Source organism: Pristiophorus japonicus, unplaced genomic scaffold (genome assembly GCF_044704955.1).
Source record: "Pristiophorus japonicus isolate sPriJap1 unplaced genomic scaffold, sPriJap1.hap1 HAP1_SCAFFOLD_207, whole genome shotgun sequence".
In the NCBI taxonomy this organism is placed as follows: Eukaryota; Metazoa; Chordata; class Chondrichthyes; family Pristiophoridae; genus Pristiophorus; species Pristiophorus japonicus.
In genome coordinates, this window is record NW_027251767.1 from 979,414 (window position 1) to 991,957 (window position 12,544).

Genomic DNA, 12,544 nt, shown 5'->3' on the forward strand with positions numbered 1-12,544 from the left:
CGAGAAGAGCACGAGACCGTGGAAGGGAAGCGAGGTGACCGGAAAGTAGCGGCCGCCCTGTGTGTGAGGGAGCAGGCGACAGCGCTGTCTGACTGATAGCCAACTTGTTTTGCCTGAAAGGGAGTGCTGAGTGCTTTGAAGTGTTGCTGCTCTGCAGTACTACAATGTATCCCATATTGTACCGAATTGTACTTGAACTGAAAAGCAAGGAAATGTATCGAACGGAACTGCCGTCAGCACCCAAATGTAGTGTATGGGATTGCTGACCGCAGCTAAATGTACTGAACTGCTTTTGAATGGACTGTACAAATTTTTATATGCAAATTTTGAAATTTAAAAAAACTCTGTGCTGGTGAGCAGACACAAATGCTCAAGCATAACAGCTGTGTGAAGGTGGATGCAGAGTGCATTCAGGTTTGAGACGAGAAAAGTGGTGTCCTGCTCCTTCGTGGCAACATGATGCACCATAAAGTGATGAGAACTGGTTTGAGCGAATTGCTGCTTAATCCAAAAGTACACTAGCTCCTTCGAGCCGGAATTGAACCAGCGACCTAAGGATGACTTTGCTGAGTATTCCACTACAGTCCTCCGCTCTACCAACTGAGCTATCGAAAGGAAGCACCAAAGATTTTTCTGTGCAATGATTGTTTTCCGTGAGCATGTTGACGCATCTGGACTCATGGCGTGGCCTGTGCGTCTTCAGTACCAGCCCATGCTGCAGCGCGGTGGGACTGTCAACCGCCAGCTACTCTTTACAGCCTGGAAAACGCGTGTGAATAACAATCACAAGAGTGTAGCTTTGACTTCTTATCAGGCTCGCAGATTTTTTGCAAGCTGCGCATTCTGAATTTAAAGACCTTGCAAGCTGCCCGACTTGGTCGTGCTGCCTGGCCGCTTGCATGGCAAGTGCCTTCTTCGCGCAGCAGGCAGCATATCAGTCTGCTCAATCGAAGGTCCTGAGTCAAATGCTCAGAAAAGCAATCAATGCTCGCAAGTCGTTCTTTTGGCTTCTCTCGCCTCATATATCCATCTTTGCAAAAATCAAGACGTCTTGCTTATGACATGGCAGAAAAAGGTTTGCTGTGTTTTGACCCATCTGGCGTGAACTCAGTGACACGTGAGACCACATTTCTTTCTGGAGAATTGCTCTGAGCCAAAAGCAGAGTGGAGAATGCAGGCATCGATCCCCCTACCTCTCATATGCTAAGCGAGCGCTCTACCATTTGAGCTAATTCCCCAGTAGCTTCTTGCAGGTTTCCCTCATTTGCTTCTCAGTCGCCTTTTCGCACTCGTCTCCAAGCTGCTCCACGACCATCAGAGAACTGGCCCACTCCTTGTATCCAATCGACATTGCGGAGCAGCAGCGAGCGAGCAACAGCAGGACACGAAGCCACAGTAACGAAGAAAGAGCCGAGAAGAGCACGAGACCGTGGAATGGAAGCGAGGTGACCGGAAAGTAGCGGCCGCCCTGTGTGTGAGGGAGCAGGCGAGAGCGCTGTCTGACTGATGGCCAACTTGTTTTGCCTGAAAGGGAGTGCTGAGTGCTTTGAAGTGTTGCTGCTCTGCAGTTTGTTGAATGCACGACAATGTATCCCATATTGTACCGAATTGTACTTGAACTGAAAAGCAAGGAAATGTATCGAACGGAACTGCCATCAGCACCCAAATGTAGTGTATGGGATTGCTGACCGCAGCTAAATGTACTGAACTGCTTTTGAATGGACTGTACAAATTTTTATATGCAAATTTTGAAATTTAAAAAAACTCTGTGCTGGTGAGCAGACACAAATGCTCAAGCATAACAGCTGTGTGAAGGTGGATGCAGAGTGCATTCAGGTTTGAGACGAGAAAAGTGGTGTCCTGCTCCTTCGTGGCAACATGATGCACCATAAAGTGATGAGAACTGGTTTGAGCGAATTGCTGCTTAATCCAAAAGTACACTAGCTCCTTCGAGCCGGAATTGAACCAGCGACCTAAGGATGACTTTGCTGAGTATTCCACTACAGTTCTCCGCTCTACCAACTGAGCTATCAAAGGGAAGCGCCAAAGATTTTTCTGTGCGATGATTGTTTTCCGTGAGCATGTTGACGCATCTGGACTCATGGCGTGGCCTGTGCGTCTTCAGTACCAGCCCATGCTGCAGCGCGGTGGGACTGTCAATCGCCAGCTACTCTTTACAGCCTGGAAAACGCGTGTGACTAACAATCACAAGAGTGTAGCTTTGACTTCTTATCAGGCTCGCAGATTTTTTGCAAGCTGCGCATTCTGAATTTAAAGACCTTGCAAGCTGCCCGACTTGGTCGTGCTGCCTGGCCGCTTGCATGGCAAGTGCCTTCTTCGCGCAGCAGGCAGCATATCAGTCTGCTCAATCGAAGGTCCTGAGTCAAATGCTCAGAAAAGCAATCAATGCTCGCAAGTCGTTCTTTTGGCTTCTCTCGCCTCATATATCCATCTTTGCAAAAATCAAGACGTCTTGCTTATGACATGGCAGAAAAAGGTTTGCTGTGCTTTGACCCATCTGGCGTGAACTCAGTGACACGTGAGACCACATTTCTTTCTGGAGAATTGCTCTGAGCCAAAAGCAGAGTGGAGAATGCAGGCATCGATCCCCCTACCTCTCATATGCTAAGCGAGCGCTCTACCATTTGAGCTAATTCCCCAGTAGCTTCTTGAAGGTTTCCCTCATTTGCTTCTCAGTCGCCTTTTCGCACTCGTCTCCAAGCTGCTCCACGACCATCAGAGAACTGGCCCACTCCTTGTATCCAATCGACATTGCGGAGCAGCAGCGAGCGAGCAACAGCAGGACGCGAAGCCACAGTAACGAAGAAAGAAGCCGAGAAGAGCACGAGACCGTGGAAGGGAAGCGAGGTGACCGGAAAGTAGCGGCCGCCCTGTGTGTGAGGGAGCAGGCGAGAGCGCTGTCTGACTGATGGCCAACTTGTTTTGCCTGAAAGGGAGTGCTGAGTGCTTTGAAGTGTTGCTGCTCTGCAGTTTGTTGAATGCACTACAATGTATCCCATATTGTACCGAATTGTACTTGAACTGAAAAGCAAGGAAATGTATCGAACGGAACTGCCGTCAGCACCCAAATGTAGTGTATGGGATTGCTGACCGCAGCTAAATGTACTGAACTGCTTTTGAATGGACTGTACAAATTTTTATATGCAAATTTTGAAATTTAAAAAAACTCTGTGCTGGTGAGCAGACACAAATGCTCAAGCATAACAGCTGTGTGAAGGTGGATGCAGAGTGCATTCAGGTTTGAGACGAGAAAAGTGGTGTCCTGCTCCTTCGTGGCAACATGATGCACCATAAAGTGATGAGAACTGGTTTGAGCGAATTGCTGCTTAATCCAAAAGTACACTAGCTCCTTCGAGCCGGAATTGAACCAGCGACCTAAGGATGACTTTGCTGAGTATTCTACTACAGTCCTCCGCTCTATCAACTGAGCTATCGAAGGGAAGCGCCAAAGATTTTTCTGTGCGATGATTGTTTTCCGTGAGCATGTTGACGCATCTGGACTCATGGCGTGGCCTGTGCGTCTTCAGTACCAGCCCATGCTGCAGCGCGGTGGGACTGTCAATCGCCAGCTACTCTTTACAGCCTGGAAAACGCGTGTGACTAACAATCACAAGAGTGTAGCTTTGACTTCTTATCAGGCTCGCAGATTTTTTGCAAGCTGCGCATTCTGAATTTAAAGACCTTGCAAGCTGCCCGACTTGGTCGTGCTGCCTGGCCGCTTGCATGGCAAGTGCCTTCTTCGCGCAGCAGGCAGCATATCAGTCTGCTCAATCGAAGGTCCTGAGTCAAATGCTCAGAAAAGCAATCAATGCTCGCAAGTCGTTCTTTTGGCTTCTCTCGCCTCATATATCCATCTTTGCAAAAATCAAGACGTCTTGCTTATGACATGGCAGAAAAAGGTTTGCTGTGCTTTGACCCATCTGGCGTGAACTCAGTGACACGTGAGACCACATTTCTTTCTGGAGAATTGCTCTGAGCCAAAAGCAGAGTGGAGAATGCAGGCATCGATCCCCCTACCTCTCATATGCTAAGCGAGCGCTCTACCATTTGAGCTAATTCCCCAGTAGCTTCTTGAAGGTTTCCCTCATTTGCTTCTCAGTCGCCTTTTCGCACTCGTCTCCAAGCTGCTCCACGACCATCAGAGAACTGGCCCACTCCTTGTATCCAATCGACATTGCGGAGCAGCAGCGAGCGAGCAACAGCAGGACGCGAAGCCACAGTAACGAAGAAAGAAGCCGAGAAGAGCACGAGACCGTGGAAGGGAAGCGAGGTGACCGGAAAGTAGCGGCCGCCCTGTGTGTGAGGGAGCAGGCGAGAGCGCTGTCTGACTGATGGCCAACTTGTTTTGCCTGAAAGGGAGTGCTGAGTGCTTTGAAGTGTTGCTGCTCTGCAGTTTGTTGAATGCACTACAATGTATCCCATATTGTACCGAATTGTACTTGAACTGAAAAGCAAGGAAATGTATCGAACGGAACTGCCGTCAGCACCCAAATGTAGTGTATGGGATTGCTGACCGCAGCTAAATGTACTGAACTGCTTTTGAATGGACTGTACAAATTTTTATATGCAAATTTTGAAATTTAAAAAAACTCTGTGCTGGTGAGCAGACACAAATGCTCAAGCATAACAGCTGTGTGAAGGTGGATGCAGAGTGCATTCAGGTTTGAGACGAGAAAAGTGGTGTCCTGCTCCTTCGTGGCAACATGATGCACCATAAAGTGATGAGAACTGGTTTGAGCGAATTGCTGCTTAATCCAAAAGTACACTAGCTCCTTCGAGCCGGAATTGAACCAGCTACCTAAGGATGACTTTGCTGAGTATTCTACTACAGTCCTCCGCTCTACCAACTGAGCTATCGAAGGGAAGCGCCAAAGAGTTTTCTGTGCGATGATTGTTTTCCGTGAGCATGTTGACGCATCTGGACTCATGGCGTGGCCTGTGCGTCTTCAGTACCAGCCCATGCTGCAGCGCGGTGGGACTGTCAACCGCCAGCTACTCTTTACAGCCTGGAAAACGCGTGTGACTAACAATCACAAGAGTGTAGCTTTGACTTCTTATCAGGCTCGCAGATTTTTTGCAAGCTGCGCATTCTGAATTTAAAGACCTTGCAAGCTGCCCGACTTGGTCGTGCTGCCTGGCCGCTTGCATGGCAAGTGCCTTCTTCGCGCAGCAGGCAGCATATCAGTCTGCTCAATCAAAGGTCCTGAGTCAAATGCTCAGAAAAGCAATCAATGCTCGCAAGTCGTTCTTTTGGCTTCTCTCGCCTCATATATCCATCTTTGCAAAAATCAAGACGTCTTGCTTATGACATGGCAGAAAAAGGTTTGCTGTGCTTTGACCCATCTGACGTGAACTCAGTGACACGTGAGACCACATTTCTTTCTGGAGAAATGCTCTGAGCCAAAAGCAGAGTGGAGAATGCAGGCATCGATCCCGCTACCTCTCACATGCTAAGCGAGCGCTCGACCATTTGAGCTAATTCCCCAGTAGCTTCTTGCAGGTTGCCCTCATTTGCTTCACAGTCGCCTTTTCGCACTCGTCTCCAAGCTGCTCCACGACCATCAGAGAACTGGCCCACTCCTTGTATCCAATCGACATTGCGGAGCAGCAGCGAGCGAGCAACAGCAGGACGCGAAGCCACAGTAACGAAGAAAGAAGCCGAGAAGAGCACGAGACCGTGGAAGGGAAGCGAGGTGACCGGAAAGTAGCGGCCGCCCTGTGTGTGAGGGAGCAGGCGACAGCGCTGTCTGACTGATAGCCAACTTGTTTTGCCTGAAAGGGAGTGCTGAGTGCTTTGAAGTGTTGCTGCTCTGCAGTACTACAATGTATCCCATATTGTACCGAATTGTACTTGAACTGAAAAGCAAGGAAATGTATCGAACGGAACTGCCGTCAGCACCCAAATGTAGTGTATGGGATTGCTGACCGCAGCTAAATGTACTGAACTGCTTTTGAATGGACTGTACAAATTTTTATATGCAAATTTTGAAATTTAAAAAAACTCTGTGCTGGTGAGCAGACACAAATGCTCAAGCATAACAGCTGTGTGAAGGTGGATGCAGAGTGCATTCAGGTTTGAGACGAGAAAAGTGGTGTCCTGCTCCTTCGTGGCAACATGATGCACCATAAAGTGATGAGAACTGGTTTGAGCGAATTGCTGCTTAATCCAAAAGTACACTAGCTCCTTCGAGCCGGAATTGAACCAGCGACCGAAGGATGACTTTGCTGAGTATTCCACTACAGTCCTCCGCTCTACCAACTGAGCTATCGAAAGGAAGCACCAAAGATTTTTCTGTGCGATGATTGTTTTCCGTGAGCATGTTGACGCATCTGGACTCATGGCGTGGCCTGTGCGTCTTCAGTACCAGCCCATGCTGTAGCGCGGTGGGACTGTCAACCGCCAGCTACTCTTTACAGCCTGGAAAACGCGCGTGACTAACAATCACAAGAGTGTAGCTTTGACTTCTTATCAGGCTCGCAGATTTTTTGCAAGCTGCGCATTCTGAATTTAAAGACCTTGCAAGCTGCCCGACTTGGTCGTGCTGCCTGGCCGCTTGCATGGCAAATGCCTTCTTCGCGCAGCAGGCAGCATATCAGTCTGCTCAATCGAAGGTCCTGAGTCAAATGCTCAGAAAAGCAATCAATGCTCGCAAGTCGTTCTTTTGGCTTCTCTCGCCTGATATATCCATCTTTGCAAAAATCAAGACGTCTTGCTTATGACATGGCAGAAAAAGGTTTGCTGTGCTTTGACCCATCTGGCGTGAACTCAGTGACACGTGAGACCACATTTCTTTCTGGAGAATTGCTCTGAGCCAAAAGCAGAGTGGAGAATGCAGGCATCGATCCCACTACCTCTCATATGCTAAGCTAGCGCTCTACCATTTGAGCTAATTCCCCAGCAGCTTCTTGCAGGTTTCCCTCATTTGCTTCTCAGTCGCCTTTTCGCACTCGTCTCCAAGCTGCTCCACGACCATCAGAGAACTGGCCCACTCCTTGTATCCAATCGACATTGCGGAGCAGCAGCGAGCGAGCAACAGCAGGACGCGAAGCCACAGTAACGAAGAAAGAAGCCGAGAAGAGCACGAGACCGTGGAAGGGAAGCGAGGTGACCGGAAAGTAGCGGCCGCCCTGTGTGTGAGGGAGCAGGCGACAGCGCTGTCTGACTGATAGCCAACTTGTTTTGCCTGAAAGGGAGTGCTGAGTGCTTTGAAGTGTTGCTGCTCTGCAGTTTGTTGAATGTACTACAATGTATCCCATATTGTACCGAATTGTACTTGAACTGAAAAGCAAGGAAATGTATCGAACGGAACTGCCGTCAGCACCCAAATGTAGTGTATGGGATTGCTGACCGCAGCTAAATGTACTGAACTGCTTTTGAATGGACTGTACAAATTTTTATATGCAAATTTTGAAATTTAAAAAAACTCTGTGCTGGTGAGCAGACACAAATGCTCAAGCATAACAGCTGTGTGAAGGTGGATGCAGAGTGCATTCAGGTTTGAGATGAGAAAAGTGGTGTCCTGCTCCTTCGTGGCAACATGATGCACCATAAAGTGATGAGAACTGGTTTGAGCGAATTGCTGCTTAATCCAAAAGTACACTAGCTCCTTCGAGCCGGAATTGAACCAGCGACCTAAGGATGACTTTGCTGAGTATTCCACTACAGTCCTCCGCTCTACCAACTGAGCTATCGAAAGGAAGCACCAAAGATTTTTCTGTGCGATGATTGTTTTCCGTGAGCATGTTGACGCATCTGGACTCATGGCGTGGCCTGTGCGTCTTCAGTACCAGCCCATGCTGCAGCGCGGTGGGACTGTCAATCGCCAGCTACTCTTTACAGCCTGGAAAACGCGTGTGACTAACAATCACAAGAGTGTAGCTTTGACTTCTTATCAGGCTCGCAGATTTTTTGCAAGCTGCGCATTCTGAATTTAAAGACCTTGCAAGCTGCCCGACTTGGTCGTGCTGCCTGGCCGCTTGCATGGCAAGTGCCTTCTTCGCGCAGCAGGCAGCATATCAGTCTGCTCAATCGAAGGTCCTGAGTCAAATGCTCAGAAAAACAATCAATGCTCGCAAGTCGTTCTTTTGGCTTCTCTCGCCTCATATATCCATCTTTGCAAAAATCAAGACGTCTTGCTTATGACATGGCAGAAAAAGGTTTGCTGTGCTTTGACCCATCTGGCGTGAACTCAGTGACACGTGAGACCACATTTCTTTCTGGAGAATTGCTCTGAGCCAAAAGCAGAGCGGAGAATGCAGGCATCGATCCCCCTACCTCTCATATGCTAAGCGAGCGCTCTACCATTTGAGCTAATTCCCCAGTAGCTTCTGGAAGGTTGCCCTCATTTGCTTCTCAGTCGCCTTTTCGCACTCGTCTCCAAGCTGCTCCACGACCATCAGAGAACTGGCCCACTCCTTGTATCCAATCGACATTGCGGAGCAGCAGCGAGCGAGCAACAGCAGGACGCGAAGCCACAGTAACGAAGAAAGAAGCCGAGAAGAGCACGAGACCGTGGAAGGGAAGCGAGGTGACCGGAAAGTAGCGGCCGCCCTGTGTGTGAGGGAGCAGGCGAGAGCGCTGTCTGACTGATGGCCAACTTGTTTTGCCTGAAAGGGAGTGCTGAGTGCTTTGAAGTGTTGCTGCTCTGCAGTTTGTTGAATGCACTACAATGTATCCCATATTGTACCGAATTGTACTTGAACTGAAAAGCAAGGAAATGTATCGAACGGAACTGCCGTCAGCACCCAAATGTAGTGTATGGGATTGCTGACCGCAGCTAAATGTACTGAACTGCTTTTGAATGGACTGTACAAATTTTTATATGCAAATTTTGAAATTTAAAAAAACTCTGTGCTGGTGAGCAGACACAAATGCTCAAGCATAACAGCTGTGTGAAGGTGGATGCAGAGTGCATTCAGGTTTGAGACGAGAAAAGTGGTGTCCTGCTCCTTCGTGGCAACATGATGCACCATAAAGTGATGAGAACTGGTTTGAGCGAATTGCTGCTTAATCCAAAAGTACACTAGCTCCTTCGAGCCGGAATTGAACTAGCGACCTAAGGATGACTTTGCTGAGTATTCCACTACAGTCCTCCGCTCTACCAACTGAGCTATCGAAGGGAAGCGCCAAAGATTTTTCTGTGCGATGATTGTTTTCCGTGAGCATGTTGACGCATCTGGACTCATGGCGTGGCCTGTGCGTCTTCAGTACCAGCCCATGCTGCAGCGCGGTGGGACTGTCAATCGCCAGCTACTCTTTACAGCCTGGAAAACGCGTTTGACTAACAATCACAAGAGTGTAGCTTTGACTTCTTATCAGGCTCGCAGATTTTTTGCAAGCTGCGCATTCTGAATTTAAAGACCTTGCAAGCTGCCCGACTTGGTCGTGCTGCCTGGCCGCTTGCATGGCAAGTGCCTTCTTCGCGCAGCAGGCAGCATATCAGTCTGCTCAATCGAAGGTCCTGAGTCAAATGCTCAGAAAAGCAATCAATGCTCGCAAGTCGTTCTTTTGGCTTCTCTCGCCTCATATATCCATCTTTGCAAAAATCAAGACGTCTTGCTTATGACATGGCAGAAAAAGGTTTGCTGTGCTTTGACCCATCTGGCGTGAACTCAGTGACACGTGAGACCACATTTCTTTCTGGAGAATTGCTCTGAGCCAAAAGCAGAGTGGAGAATGCAGGCATCGATCCCCCTACCTCTCATATGCTAAGCGAGCGCTCTACCATTTGAGCTAATTCCCCAGTAGCTTGTTGCAGGTTTCCCTCATTTGCTTCTCAGTCGCCTTTTCGCACTCGTCTCCAAGCTGCTCCACGACCATCAGAGAACTGGCCCACTCCTTGTATCCAATCGACATTGCGGAGCAGCAGCGAGCGAGCAACAGCAGGACGCGAAGCCACAGTAACGAAGAAAGAAGCCGAGAAGAGCACGAGACCGTGGAAGGGAAGCGAGGTGACCGGAAAGTAGCGGCCGCCCTGTGTGTGAGGGAGCAGGCGAGAGCGCTGTCTGACTGATGGCCAACTTGTTTTGCCTGAAAGGGAGTGCTGAGTGCTTTGAAGTGTTGCTGCTCTGCAGTTTGTTGAATGCACTACAATGTATCCCATATTGTACCGAATTGTACTTGAACTGAAAAGCAAGGAAATGTATCGAACGGAACTGCCGTCAGCACCCAAATGTAGTGTATGGGATTGCTGACCGCAGCTAAATGTACTGAACTGCTTTTGAATGGACTGTACAAATTTTTATATGCAAATTTTGAAATTTAAAAAAACTCTGTGCTGGTGAGCAGACACAAATGCTCAAGCATAACAGCTGTGTGAAGGTGGATGCAGAGTGCATTCAGGTTTGAGATGAGAAAAGTGGTGTCCTGCTCCTTCGTGGCAACATGATGCACCATAAAGTGATGAGAACTGGTTTGAGCGAATTGCTGCTTAATCCAAAAGTACACTAGCTCCTTCGAGCCGGAATTGAACCAGCGACCTAAGGATGACTTTGCTGAGTATTCCACTACAGTCCTCCGCTCTACCAACTGAGCTATCGAAAGGAAGCACCAAAGATTTTTCTGTGCGATGATTGTTTTCCGTGAGCATGTTGACGCATCTGGACTCATGGCGTGGCCTGTGCGTCTTCAGTACCAGCCCATGCTGCAGCGCGGTGGGACTGTCAATCGCCAGCTACTCTTTACAGCCTGGAAAACGCGTGTGACTAACAATCACAAGAGTGTAGCTTTGACTTCTTATCAGGCTCGCAGATTTTTTGCAAGCTGCGCATTCTGAATTTAAAGACCTTGCAAGCTGCCCGACTTGGTCGTGCTGCCTGGCCGCTTGCATGGCAAGTGCCTTCTTCGCGCAGCAGGCAGCATATCAGTCTGCTCAATCGAAGGTCCTGAGTCAAATGCTCAGAAAAACAATCAATGCTCGCAAGTCGTTCTTTTGGCTTCTCTCGCCTCATATATCCATCTTTGCAAAAATCAAGACGTCTTGCTTATGACATGGCAGAAAAAGGTTTGCTGTGCTTTGACCCATCTGGCGTGAACTCAGTGACACGTGAGACCACATTTCTTTCTGGAGAATTGCTCTGAGCCAAAAGCAGAGCGGAGAATGCAGGCATCGATCCCCCTACCTCTCATATGCTAAGCGAGCGCTCTACCATTTGAGCTAATTCCCCAGTAGCTTCTGGAAGGTTGCCCTCATTTGCTTCTCAGTCGCCTTTTCGCACTCGTCTCCAAGCTGCTCCACGACCATCAGAGAACTGGCCCACTCCTTGTATCCAATCGACATTGCGGAGCAGCAGCGAGCGAGCAACAGCAGGACGCGAAGCCACAGTAACGAAGAAAGAAGCCGAGAAGAGCACGAGACCGTGGAAGGGAAGCGAGGTGACCGGAAAGTAGCGGCCGCCCTGTGTGTGAGGGAGCAGGCGAGAGCGCTGTCTGACTGATGGCCAACTTGTTTTGCCTGAAAGGGAGTGCTGAGTGCTTTGAAGTGTTGCTGCTCTGCAGTTTGTTGAATGCACTACAATGTATCCCATATTGTACCGAATTGTACTTGAACTGAAAAGCAAGGAAATGTATCGAACGGAACTGCCGTCAGCACCCAAATGTAGTGTATGGGATTGCTGACCGCAGCTAAATGTACTGAACTGCTTTTGAATGGACTGTACAAATTTTTATATGCAAATTTTGAAATTTAAAAAAACTCTGTGCTGGTGAGCAGACACAAATGCTCAAGCATAACAGCTGTGTGAAGGTGGATGCAGAGTGCATTCAGGTTTGAGACGAGAAAAGTGGTGTCCTGCTCCTTCGTGGCAACATGATGCACCATAAAGTGATGAGAACTGGTTTGAGCGAATTGCTGCTTAATCCAAAAGTACACTAGCTCCTTCGAGCCGGAATTGAACTAGCGACCTAAGGATGACTTTGCTGAGTATTCCACTACAGTCCTCCGCTCTACCAACTGAGCTATCGAAGGGAAGCGCCAAAGATTTTTCTGTGCGATGATTGTTTTCCGTGAGCATGTTGACGCATCTGGACTCATGGCGTGGCCTGTGCGTCTTCAGTACCAGCCCATGCTGCAGCGCGGTGGGACTGTCAATCGCCAGCTACTCTTTACAGCCTGGAAAACGCGTGTGACTAACAATCACAAGAGTGTAGCTTTGACTTCTTATCAGGCTCGCAGATTTTTTGCAAGCTGCGCATTCTGAATTTAAAGACCTTGCAAGCTGCCCGACTTGGTCGTGCTGCCTGGCCGCTTGCATGGCAAGTGCCTTCTTCGCGCAGCAGGCAGCATATCAGTCTGCTCAATCGAAGGTCCTGAGTCAAATGCTCAGAAAAGCAATCAATGCTCGCAAGTCGTTCTTTTGGCTTCTCTCGCCTCATATATCCATCTTTGCAAAAATCAAGACGTCTTGCTTATGACATGGCAGAAAAAGGTTTGCTGTGCTTTGACCCATCTGGCGTGAACTCAGTGACACGTGAGACCACATTTCTTTCTGGAGAATTGCTCTGAGCCAAAAGCAGAGTGGAGAA

The 12,544-nt window shown here is 48.7% G+C and overlaps 9 non-coding genes across 9 annotated transcripts; all 9 read right to left on the minus strand.

The window, feature by feature from the left end:
- Positions 1-523: 523 nt before the first annotated feature.
- trnay-gua (transfer RNA tyrosine (anticodon GUA)) lies at positions 524-615 on the minus strand. Its single transcript is given in 2 exon segments — positions 524-559; positions 579-615. It is a non-coding gene; the product is annotated as a tRNA-Tyr (tRNA).
- Positions 616-1,945: 1,330 nt separating this feature from the next.
- On the minus strand, positions 1,946-2,037 carry trnay-gua (transfer RNA tyrosine (anticodon GUA)). Its single transcript is given in 2 exon segments — positions 1,946-1,981; positions 2,001-2,037. It is a non-coding gene; the product is annotated as a tRNA-Tyr (tRNA).
- A 1,331-nt stretch (positions 2,038-3,368) lies between these two features.
- On the minus strand, positions 3,369-3,460 carry trnay-gua (transfer RNA tyrosine (anticodon GUA)). Its single transcript is given in 2 exon segments — positions 3,369-3,404; positions 3,424-3,460. It is a non-coding gene; the product is annotated as a tRNA-Tyr (tRNA).
- A 1,331-nt stretch (positions 3,461-4,791) lies between these two features.
- On the minus strand, positions 4,792-4,883 carry trnay-gua (transfer RNA tyrosine (anticodon GUA)). The gene is given in 2 exon segments: positions 4,792-4,827; positions 4,847-4,883. It is a non-coding gene; the product is annotated as a tRNA-Tyr (tRNA).
- Positions 4,884-6,203: 1,320 nt separating this feature from the next.
- Positions 6,204-6,295, minus strand: trnay-gua (transfer RNA tyrosine (anticodon GUA)). The gene is given in 2 exon segments: positions 6,204-6,239; positions 6,259-6,295. It is a non-coding gene; the product is annotated as a tRNA-Tyr (tRNA).
- Positions 6,296-7,626: 1,331 nt separating this feature from the next.
- On the minus strand, positions 7,627-7,718 carry trnay-gua (transfer RNA tyrosine (anticodon GUA)). The gene is given in 2 exon segments: positions 7,627-7,662; positions 7,682-7,718. It is a non-coding gene; the product is annotated as a tRNA-Tyr (tRNA).
- Positions 7,719-9,049: 1,331 nt separating this feature from the next.
- Positions 9,050-9,141, minus strand: trnay-gua (transfer RNA tyrosine (anticodon GUA)). Its single transcript is given in 2 exon segments — positions 9,050-9,085; positions 9,105-9,141. It is a non-coding gene; the product is annotated as a tRNA-Tyr (tRNA).
- A 1,331-nt stretch (positions 9,142-10,472) lies between these two features.
- On the minus strand, positions 10,473-10,564 carry trnay-gua (transfer RNA tyrosine (anticodon GUA)). Its single transcript is given in 2 exon segments — positions 10,473-10,508; positions 10,528-10,564. It is a non-coding gene; the product is annotated as a tRNA-Tyr (tRNA).
- Positions 10,565-11,895: 1,331 nt separating this feature from the next.
- Positions 11,896-11,987, minus strand: trnay-gua (transfer RNA tyrosine (anticodon GUA)). The gene is given in 2 exon segments: positions 11,896-11,931; positions 11,951-11,987. It is a non-coding gene; the product is annotated as a tRNA-Tyr (tRNA).
- Positions 11,988-12,544: the final 557 nt, after the last annotated feature.